This window comes from Pholcus phalangioides, unplaced genomic scaffold (assembly GCF_987345545.1).
Source record: "Pholcus phalangioides strain wild (caught in Gottingen) unplaced genomic scaffold, Ppha-v1.0 ptg000005l_1, whole genome shotgun sequence".
NCBI classification, from domain to species: domain Eukaryota; kingdom Metazoa; phylum Arthropoda; class Arachnida; order Araneae; family Pholcidae; genus Pholcus; species Pholcus phalangioides.
In genome coordinates this window covers 8,585,749-8,597,919 of record NW_028301598.1, presented here as the reverse complement: position 1 = coordinate 8,597,919, position 12,171 = coordinate 8,585,749, and the positions used below count along the sequence as shown (strand labels likewise).

General features: G+C 38.9%; 1 pseudogene; it reads left to right on the top strand.

The window, feature by feature from the left end:
- The first annotated feature begins 1,745 nt into the window (after nt 1-1,745).
- On the top strand, nt 1,746-1,803 carry LOC149086252 (U6 spliceosomal RNA; annotated as a pseudogene).
- Nucleotides 1,804-12,171: the final 10,368 nt, after the last annotated feature.

Sequence of the window (12,171 nt, the reverse complement as noted above, 5' to 3'; positions counted from 1 at the left end):
TGCCCGGTATTCGAGAAGAGGGTCGCTCCAAGTTTTGCCAACTGTGTACGGCACAACGAAGAACATAAGACCGATCTGCCCACAGGTCACTCACCATCAGATTTTCGCTACCCAAGACAAAGTCTATCTCGAGAAGTGGAAGGGCTTATGCATGAAACGAAAGTTAATGAACATAGTACATTATAACGCTAGTAGGGCTAGGCTAGCTACGGACCAGTTGGTCGTGGACGCACAGAGATGCAAGTGGGCTTGTGTCCTAATGCAAGAACCGTACTCTCAAAAGGTTGAAGGCAAATGGACGCTTCAGGGCGTTGCAGAGAGGGTACGAAGGTTCCATGTCACGGAGGAGATGCCGTGGTGCAGCGTGATAGTCTTTGGCGAAGGACTCGGATGTTTCGCGCTCTACAAAAGTAGAAATATGGTAGCAGTCCGTATAACTAAGTCTAGTGTGGGGGACTTGGTGGTGATCTCTCGAGCACGAGTGGCTCTGGATGACAGACCGGGCCCTAGCGGACTGTACAAGTCAGGATAGAGTCCTAATCGGAAGGGACTTCAATTCCTCTTCCGAAATATGGAGCGCCCCCTTCACCGACGAGTGCGGTGAAGAGCTCGTTGAGTACATCGAGAAGATAGACTATCACGTGCTGAACACTATGGTGTCTCCACCCACGTACAACACTCCAACCGGAGAAGTGTGGCTGGATCTGACTGGTAAAAACCAATTTGCATGCGTCTGTGATCAGCTGGGACGTGCTGGTAGAAGTGGTTCCGAGTGTTCACAGGTATATCCAGTGTTCGCTAGGGAACGAAGTCCGAAACAGGGTAAGATCCGATAGCATCCTAGACTGGGAGCGCTATCGGCAACTTCTGAGCGAGTCCGACTTGCTTACGCGAGCGGAAAGCAGCATAGCTGAGCTGATGTACAAGACCGCAAGAGATTGTACACCTCGCCTAAGAACAGCGGGGCACGGAGAACTCTCGTACCATGGTGGACTGACAACCTAACAGTCCTTCGGGTGCAGTTGAGGAAATCGGAACAACCGAGAGAGGGATCCGGAGGTACGGACTAGGAAAGTACTGGAGTATAAAAGCAACCTGGCCGATACAAGAAGGGACTCCGCCAAACTGGACAGCTGAGGGGGGGGGGACCTGCGAGCTGCAAAGTGAGAATCCGTTCCGCTCTGTGTACAATGTGCTGACAGGTAAGACTTCTAAGCCCTTGCAGTTTCATGCGGTCCGTACTTGGATTAAGAAAACCGCGGAGTCTCGATGAGGCAGTGGAGATAATACTAGATGGTCTCTTCCCAGAGGAAGACAGATCGAGGGAAAGGCGTCTCCGAGCCTGGAGGGAGTACCCATTGACTATGGATGACAGGGTCTTTACGCGCCAGGAGCTATCTCGGGCCATCGAGTCTCTCCTCAAGGGGAAGGCCGCTGGCTTGGACGGTGTCACGGATGGCTGTGTGCGCGAATTAGATGCAGCCGCCCCAGGTGTCCTGTTGGACTTGTTCAATAGGTGCCTTGAGACCTTCCCTGTCAGCTGGAGAGTTGTTCTGATTCCTAAGGATATCATACCGGTAGATTACCCGCGGGCCACGAGACCGATCTGCATGGTGTCCGTTCTTGGGACGGTATTCGACAAGTGGTGCCCGAGTGGCATGGTGGTAAGATGCTCGTCTACCATCGTGAAGGTTGTTGTCAGGGTCCCGGGTTCGAACCCAAGGAAGAATATAGATAAGATATTTGTACTCGCTTCGGCAGTACATATACTAAAATTGGAAGATACAGAGAAGATTAGCATGGTATTCGAGAAGTAGGTGTTGGAGCGCCTTCAGTACCACAGTATTACAAACTACGTAGCCTAAGCCACCCGATCCAACGCGGGTTCACGGAAAAGCGTAGCACTGCGTCTGCGATCCAAAACTTAGTGGGCCTGGTGACGGAGGGGAGGGATAACGGCGAATCATCTGCCGTCATAGCAGTGGACGTGCTCGGTGCTTTCGAGGATATCCTTCTTCTCTTGTGTGTAATATTGATTTATGGAGCACATGATTTCCAACCAAAGCAATTCGTAACCGAATTTGAATCAATTATTAACAATATAAATTATCAAAATGTCATTTGTATTTGAGATTTCAATATTGATATCTTAAAGAAAAACCAACAAACGCAGGAATTAACAGGCATGATGGCGAAAAATTGATTTTTGTCTTATATATATGATCGATGCACGATGCAGATAGGGTAGGTTTATCGATATATCATATGTATAAGAAATGCAAAATTAAACCGCAATAGCCAAAATTCATCATATAACTGACCACTGGCCATTACTTCTAAATGATTATAACGCCGAAAAAACAGAAATTACAAAATCAGAAACTCTTGAGCAGAACAACATTGATAGAGTTGATTATATAAAGTTTGAGACATGCATAAAAAATTATCAAGGGAATGAAAATGTTTTTTCGGAGAAAAATATAAATATATTGTACGAAATATATTTATTGATATCATCTATAAACACCGTTCTTTCTGGATGAAATGTATTTAGAAAAATGAATGGATAAAATGATTGATATTAAAGAGGAATTATATTGAAAAATTCAAACGAAACGCACATAATCAAGAAGCCAGGTTAGAGTACAAAAATTATGAAAAAATGCTGGAAAAAAAAGATTGTGTACTAAAGAGGATTATTTTTACAATAAATTTAATGCTTGTGAAAACGATACAAAAAAAGCAATGGAAAATCATTAATAACCTAAAAAATAAAGATACCCACTGATGAAGATTCGTTCGTTTGAAGTGCTCTCTGCGTTGATTAATTCCAGTTTCGTTCAGTTACTGGCGGAAGGTTGAATTGGTTAAAGAGTCATCAGATTCGATGACGACGATTCATCACCACAGTGGTGAATACTAAATGGCAAATTATAGCCGATCGGGAAATGCTCGATACTAAGAAAATCGTGGCGCATATACCCAAGAACAGCAGGGTTCAGCACAGCTATACAAAGGCTCGCAGAAAATGTTATATTAGCAATGCCGAGAGCAAGAAATTCGGTAAAGATCTTAATGCTGCTGCTCTTTTACGATACTGAAAGACTGATGTCGTCGATGCAGGTGCTAAGCACTTTGTTCATTGACTCCGGTAGGCTTTCTATTGGTGATCTAGTAAAGATTCTCATTGATCTCTATGCGAACCTCAGCATACGTTGCTGCTCCACTTAAGATGAATCCCACCTATCTTGAGGACATCCAAAATTATCTCCTCTCTAAACGTGCCGTTTCTAGTCTTCGTGAAGAGGCTCGACCAATTTCACAAGATTTTCGCTAATCGGCCAAGAGAGGAACAGCTCGATGGATGCGCCGTAGAGGCATGGAACCTCAATGCTCTGCTTAAGTCTGTCCATAGAAAGAGATCGAGCATATATATGGCTTTTCTTGATATCCGCAGGGCCTCTCACACAATGTCATTCTGGCTCACTTTATGGAGTGTATGTCAACTTTTTCTAAAAGAATAACGACATTGTGATCCAATTTGATAAAAGTTGTAGCCGGAGATTTGTTCCCACACAGGGGTGATACCTTGTCAAAACCGATTGCTATTCGTAGCGGTGTTTGAGTCCCTGTTAAAGCAACTGACCCCAGTGAGGGTCCAGATTGCTCGGAGACTCTGTCCGCAAACGCTAAGCATTGGAAATCTCCTGCTATAGGCGAAGACCCCTATCGGCTTCCAGAAATCCATTGATGCAGCAGACTGTTGGATTACAGGTTAACGCCAACAAGTGTAAGACACTTAGTATTGTTAAGGACGGCAAGCGTAGGAGTTAGTTGTTAACAAGAGAAAAAATTCGTTGCAAATTGCATCGATATTCCGTTACTAGGCCCTAGTGATGAGTTCGGTTTTGCTCTAACGGCTCGGGAACTTGATGGCATTCTGGAAAAGCTGTCTAAGATGCCATTGAAACCACAACAACGGTTGTTCTTTCTGGTGCCTCCATTCCACTATCAACCATTGCTCATGCTTTTACTTGTTCATATCATCGTCATCATTTTACGACCGCTTTTGGTCAAAGTCATCTTTCACTTCATGACATTTTAAATGACCATAGCGATGCATCTCGCATTTTTAAATTCATTAAAGTCATCGGTTTTTATAACAAATTATAGATTTTTACAATTCATGTCATTGTTTTATGCTTTACGTTGCTTTTTATCATGCATAATTTTAGTATTTTGACATGACAAAAGGATGATTTTTCTTATTTTTATAATTTGTTTTGGCGCAGTTTGACCAAATTGGTCCTTGCGCCAGAAAATTTAAAATCCAATCCAATCCATTCCACTATCAGCTGGTGATTAGTGGTGTGAATAAAGATCCTTGGAACGGTTCGATAGAATCGTTAGGCGGTGGCTTAGTCTCCCAAATTACTGCACTAGAGCTTTTATTCACGCACCTGATTAGGTATGGTGGACCTATTCCTTCAATAAGCATGACGGTCTAGGATGCGTTGTCTACGCCCAGAACTTCTGGCTCCGTACGACTCTGAAATTAGGTGTTTCGACAGAATTGTCACTTTCTGTGATTACTATGTACGCTCTCCACTGTGTGAAGCAACCTTTCAGTCAAGGGTTCTGCGTAGTCACGTTAATCCCAGAGGTTTGAGAGCCGCCGCTGAAGTTCCGCAGTCTCACTAATGGATCCAGGTTCTGTCTGTCAGGCTGACAACACGCTCCCGGCATGTGCAGAGCCGGGGCCGAGACGGAGAGAGATTCTGTAGGGCTGATCGCAGAAAAAAGGAAACTTTAAACCATGACCTCGCAGCCATGCTGCTCGTATTAAGCGACATCGTGTCGCCAATTACTTCACGAGGGTATTGAAGCAGAGATGGTTCGATGTTGAGAACGAACCAAGGTTTAAATCGGGAAATACTTCGGCTAAAGGGGTGATCTGAGCTACGTGGTCGATTGCCAGATAATCAATGAACATTTCTCGTTGGATTCAGCGGATGCTGCAAAGTGCACAAATAGCAGGACAATACGGAGATGATCAGACAGATTCCAGCTGGTACTAGGGCATGAACATAGTGGGTCCGTATTTCAGATTTTGGAAACTCGCGTCGTCTCCGATTGGTTGAAAACCAGAAATTCAGATTTTTAACCAGTCGAAGACGACGCTGGTTTCCAGAATCTGAAATACGGACGCACTAAATTCACACCCTTATCCTATATCCTTGATCAAGCTAAAAGTTGTTGGAAGCAGCTCTCATTACAAAGTGCGACCTGAAGGTGCTATCCTCAACAGTAGTTGCAGGTGGCTGCGTCATCTTCTCCATCTGGTCCAAGTCTACAATGGCCACTGGCAGGAGGACAGAAGAGGGACGAGCATAACAAGCCGTAGACTTTTTTTGAAGTTGTGCCTATATATATACGGGGTTGCGGCTCTTATGTTTGTTATGTACCCCCTGCACGGGGCGATTCTCAAATTTATCGTTTGTTTGTTGTAGATTCTAAAATGGAGAAAAAAAAGTAATCTAATTTTTGTGTGAACCTCATTATTGACCAATTTGACTACTAATCGATTATTTATGCTATAATAGTACCTAACGTGATTTTTTTTCAGTGCCTTCATCTATATTTCAAATTGTGAGTGAAGTGTAATGATTGAATATTTGTAAGCATGTTACTCACTGTGGCGAGGTCTGACTTTGAGTACTGTGAATTCAATTCCCCTCCATGTGAACTGATGAACATTATTCTCGCATCTCTCTTGAATATTGTAATGAAGCACTACATCAAAAGGTAATATGTCAAATTATTCAAACTAAAAATCATGATAAATTTCTGATTTCTTTCTATATATATATACACGAGTTCTTCCGGATCAATAGATGGATACGTACATTAAATAATATATGTTATCGATGTTCCCTTCATTTCGAGAAAAAAAAACTCTCTTGTTTTTGTGGATTTGATCCTAGAACAAAAATATTTTTTAAAAAATCCTTAATATATATCCTCTATATTTCACTGCTACAATCGACGTTATTTATATGCCTGCATACGCCATTTTTCAAGCATATCTGGAATATTTCCAGTGAATAAGTACCTGGGAAAGGAAAAAAAGTGCTTAAAAAATTTATTCGCACAACATTCGAAATGACTTTCCTTGCAACTGGTTAAATTTTAAATAGAAGATAACATTTTTGCGTTCTTACATAGCAATATGGAAAGATTGTAATGTGAACACGTTATGATTGAAACGAATGGTTACCTATTGCAAATCCTTACTTCTAAGCCATGTTTGATATCGCTTTCTTTTTCTTTCCAGAATATAGAATGATGTAAGAGCGAAATGCAAAAGTAGCATTAAAATCCCATTTTATCGTTATGAGAAGAATATGTAACCAATAAGCTAATTAGTTGCGACTTTTTTTGAAGTTAAACCTATTTAGTCACGTTGCAGCGTAGCAGTTTCATGGAAAATTAACATCACGGAAATTCAAACGCTTAAATCATTCCATGCATTACACAAGTCTCCAATAAAAAAATCATTTTAAGCAAATGATTGGTGTAGTGGTTAGTCATTGGTGTGTCAATCACAGTAAGTTGGAGCCTAAGGCACGGAATGCAAACAATTTTTCCGGCTATCTTTAATAGTGTAAGCAACAATTTTTTGAAGTGAAACTTCTTTATCCACGATGGAATGAATCTGCTCCATGGGAAAGTCAGCTTCATCAAAAATGAAATGCTTTCAATCCGACCCTATTTAAACCATCTATGGCAGTGTTTCTTAACCACATGGCCGTGAGTGGTTCATTGTTTGATCTTTACCCATTTATTTCCTAGTAGTCATGTCTATAACCGGGCCTTCCACTCAAAAAAAAGAACGCAACCGAGCTTCGGGCTTGAAACCACTGCTCTATGGTCCCGTAGATATTTGCATAAATACGACAAATACACATGGTCAAAAAACCATTATACCTATTTATTTTCTCAATTTTTTTGGTATTTCAGAAAATGCATCTTTGCCATTTCAAAACTAAATACGGATATGTAAATACAGTACTTTTTATCTAGAAAGAGTCGATTTCTTGTGTTGGTGTCATTTTTTTTCAGAGCTGCTGAAATTGTACGTGTTAAGAGATGTTTAGAATCTCACAAAATTGAGAGGATTTAAATGAAAATCCAAGGTTAAAAACCATTCACCGTCGCTAAGCAATATTTCATCTCAAACTCTTTACATTTTACCCTAAATTAACCATTTCTGCGAATTAAAAAATCCACTCTATTTTATTAAATTGCTCTGCTGATGTATTTATTGTTTCAATTAAAAGCATGTTAACAGACAGCATCCATTTGCATCCGTATTTTCTGAAAAAAATTCAAATACGTTTTTATGGGGGGTGAACCATAGAAGGTTAAAAATATATATACCTTTTCTTCATCTTGGCTCAGTTGAATTCGTAATATTTACAGAAATCGTGGTCAAAGATATGCGTGACTCGCATATTTTTGTCACAGCTGTCATAAATATAATTTGAATCGCATTTTTGTCTTCACACAAATACGCACATTTTAACCTTTTACAGGCTGAATTCACATTGGCTTTCAACCATCCCTTTTCTGATCACAGTTTGAAGATATCATTCATGAAAACCACGGGGAAAAATTTTTTTCCTTGATATGTTTTCTATATTCATCCTTGTTCATGAAACAACATGGAAAGAATCTAAATTAGATTTTCTTATATGAAATGTCTGATTATACGAAAGTAAATTTATAGTAGAAGTGCTAAAATAAATTAAACATTTGCTTTCTAAATTAGCAATGCAGATTTTATCGTAAATTGATAGTGCGCTAAAATAACACTATATATACTGCAGATATGCAATGACTCACTATATCCCGTCACTTAAATTTTTAGCGATTTCAGCAATAATTGGAAATTTTGCTTCATTTGGCATTGTTTTTGGGTTTTTATAACTGTTAACATCCTAAATTTTCTAGTGTTTCCAATCTTAAAAGGAATTATCTACATTTAATTTTTCTTTGCTTTGTATCCTAGCCTAGACAATACCTTCATGTAAATTTCTAGGGCTGCCCCAAGTGCCTCAGATTTCTGATGATCGGTCGGTCAGTCAGTGCCGAAATAACGAAATTTTGTAGTTCATGATAAATGTGAACTCAAGTGACAGAAATGTGAAATTTATAGAGATTAAATTTAGTTTCTAGAATTCTAGGGACATACTAAGTTTCAGACACCTGAGCATTATTTTTTTTTACCAATTATTCATATCCATTGGTTACAAACCATTGGCAAAAGGTAACAGGAAAAAATTAAACAGATATTAGTGAATTCATATAATGCGGATATGTGATATTCAGATATTCATGAATTCATAAATGCGGAGCTTCATATTCATTATATGAATATGAAGCTCCGCATACAGAATACAACCGTACAAAAAAAATAAATAAAAGAGGGGGGTTGATGTGCGTAAATATGAACGTGCACACACATAAGTTTGACAATTTCTTTATTTCAACATATAACACTTAATTATGGTGATCCAACAATAAAAACAACGATGATACAAATGAAAAGACCCCGAAAAAACAAGGTGGTAGGGGGAAAAAACATTTGATCGTGAATTTTGTCAGTATTCAAAGAAATCTCTAAATTTTATATCATTCAAGAACCAATAGATTTTAGAAATGTTAGCTTCATAATGTTTCAGAAATTCAGGAATGGATTGATGTGTCAAGTTTTTGTCTAGGTATTTCTATCGATAGTATGTGTAAGCATTACAGTGAAAAAGAACATGTCACCAGGTCGCGGGAGAATTTTTATTGCAAAATGTAAAGTTTTCGACTGGGTTAATGAGAAGCACCTTTCCATTCACGTAAATACGTTCTTTTCCGAGTCGACTTTGGACGAAAACTCTCTTGTATTTTAAATCGTTGCTATTCAGAAGAAATTGTTCCATGCCAAAGCGAGATTTTATGAGCCTATACTGGGAAAATGATGTAGAATTATATGCATTTGATGAATCTACCTGTAAACTTTGATCACATAGAATCTGAAGAACCTTCGGGATGTGTATTTTTACCAAGTTTGGGTCCATAGATTCTTTCAGAAAACTCAAGCCATAAATAATCTCCACACGAAGAAAAGCTAGTTACGTCTGTCAGGGAGTGAGTATTTTGTTCTTTCCAACAATTGGTCGACGCAAATTCTAACAGAAAAGCAGAGGATAAACTTTGAGTAATATGGACATTCTTGGTTGACCAAGTTCATATCTAATTATATAGCTTGGTGTGTCTCGCGAAAAGTGCAATAGTTTTCTCGCAAAAAAAATTAGTACAACATCGAAATCATCCAAATATTCCGTGCACCATATGATGTAGTTGATACAACCAGAGTCTAAATGCAATATTGATTGAGTTTTCGTCAAACTTATTGCGTTTTTTACTTTGGAGATGAATTTTATTTTAGCTGTCCGGAATTTTCCGAAAGATAAAAATGGAATTCCTAAACTCTCTATTTCTATTGGGATATTATAGAAATACCATTTTCCTTACTTTTTTAGTCTCCCCCCCCCCACCTTCTGAAAACCATAACCTTAGTTTAAGAAATGTTAATTTCCAATTTATATTGTATGCAGAAAGATTCTAGAATTTTTTTTTTTCATTTGTAAGTAGATTATCAGAGAGGAGTACTGTATCATCTGCGTAAAACAGACAATGAATCGCTCTTTGTTGGCCAATGTGCAATTACAAAGATATGAAGGGTGTCAAAAACACTTAGAGTTGCTTTCAGAAAAGGATATTATGGCCGTGCATTGCCATGCCCCCTCCACTAAACCGAAGTAACGTCCTTTCTTACCATCAGAAAATAAAAACAGTTCCCCTCATTTTCAAATAAAATCTATACACTTAAAAAAAACGTCTCCTTGCATTTCATCATCGCCAATCTGAAATCACTGAAGCTTTAAATATGAAATTTAATTAGTAGTTTTATTCCATAATTTCGACTCGCTCAGAAGAAATTTCCCAAAATTCAACCATCCTAACGCATTCTTAGAGTAATAAATCCACGCGAGCGAAGCCTCAAGTAACAGCTATTAACTAAATATTGTTTGGAAACTAAGCTGAAGTATCCTTTCGAAACAATACGAGTACAATTTTATATTAATTTATCGACTTTCAGCTTTTCGATTGGAGCTAATTAAGACGGTAAGTTCAAAGCGTCCATTCAAGCGGCAGAAACCTCAATGTCTTTTTGAAATAAGCCCCTCTCTCTTAAGAAATGAACTTATAGTTTCTGGGTACAACTCTTAATTTTCAAAATAAACAGCTGCGAGATTCTTCTATGTTCACGGAGGGAGAGCACCAACTTGAAATTTCCCTCGGGAAAAAAATACTTGGACGTTCTGCAGCTAATACTTAAGAACAAACAAAAACAGAGCGAACTTCATTTGTCCCAATCGAACAGAAGTTCTACTTTTCCGATAAAAACAATTGTTCAAAAGTCGTCTCAAGTCTTTTAAGGACGTCGTATTTCAAAGCTCTCTCGCATTACTAATTGTTTACCCGCTACATTCCAGTGGACAATTGACTTGAACCGATCGATCTTGATATTAATTAGTACCGACTTATAAATAAGAATAAAGGGACTAATTGAACCACTTTATGTAGTTTCCTCAGAACAAAAGATCAGGGGAATTTCGATCAAAAAATCTATCGCTTTGTTCATGTGAAACTAGAGTTACTTCTAAGAAACGTACGTTTCTCTTTAATTAATATCTCAAAACTAGGACAAGAATATTTGACGATACCAACACTAAAGTGGAGAAAAAAAGCAGATTTCTGGCATATCAATGTGTCACAACATTCTGTCACTAAACAAGGCATATGTAAGACATCAAGGGTGCTCACCCTTTTGAATTTGAAAATACCTGGCCACAACACACGTCATTGGTTTGAAAACGAGTCGTGGGCCACATAAGCAATCTGAAGTCAGTTAAATGATCTGGTAGTGCATCTCGTATCATTTAAGTGGTTCGGAACAAATTTTTAGCTCACTTAAATGACCCACAAATGTGCTGCTTATTTCATTTTTGCAAATTTAAGTTTAAGGTCACGGGCTACATTAGAAGACTGAGGGCCACTGGTCCAACATTTAATGGTACAAAAAAAGGGGGAGGAAGGAACATGACGTTATGGTTTAGTGGGGATTGCTATTATTTATAATACTTTATTCAAAAATTACATGTGCCGTTTTTATAATGGGGCGGCTCAACCCGTACAAACATGCAATAAAGGAAGCAAAAGGACGTGCATTACCCGAAAAGGGATCATACTGGTGCGGCCACGCCACCATAAAAAAAGCACAGTAAGGAGAAATATATTGAGTTGAAAATACAGTAATTTCAATCATTCATTTTAATAAAGACTAAAAATTAAAATTGACTTCATTGAAAAAACCGAAACATTTTTACGATAAAGTCGCCATAGCAAAAGTTGCGTGAAAATACGGATTAGATTGGATTTTAAGTTTATTGGCGCAAGGACCAATTTGATCAAACTGCGCCAAAACAAATGATTATAAAAGACAAGATTGTCCTTTTGTCATTTCAAATATTGAAAAGCAACATGAATTGAAAAACTATAATTCGTCATACAAACCAATGGCTTTGATGAATTTAAAAATGTGAGATGCATCGAAAATGTCATGAAGTGAAAGATGACTATGACCAAAACCGGTCGTAAAATGATGACGATGATGTGAACGAGTAAAAGCATGAGCAATGGACTTTGACAACGAGGGCATTCTGGTTGACTCTCTCGCAATAACAAATATGATTGTGCGAGGCGACTGTGTCCTATACGCAACCGGACAAGCAGAACTTCCTCCTTTCGGTTAGTTCTGCAGCTCGAACACCAATGGCCAAGTGTGGGCTTGATGGCATGAAGTTTATTATTTATCTGATGGTTCCAATGATCCTGCCAGCGGCGATGCATCACTTCCCGGAGGATTGAGAAGTGGTCACTGGCAGGTACCAAAAGGTTATTCTCAATGTTAGTTGTTGTTCGAGCTGCGGTGTCTGCTTTTTCGTTGCCCGGTATTCCAACATGACCTGGTACCCAGTAAAATTTTACTGT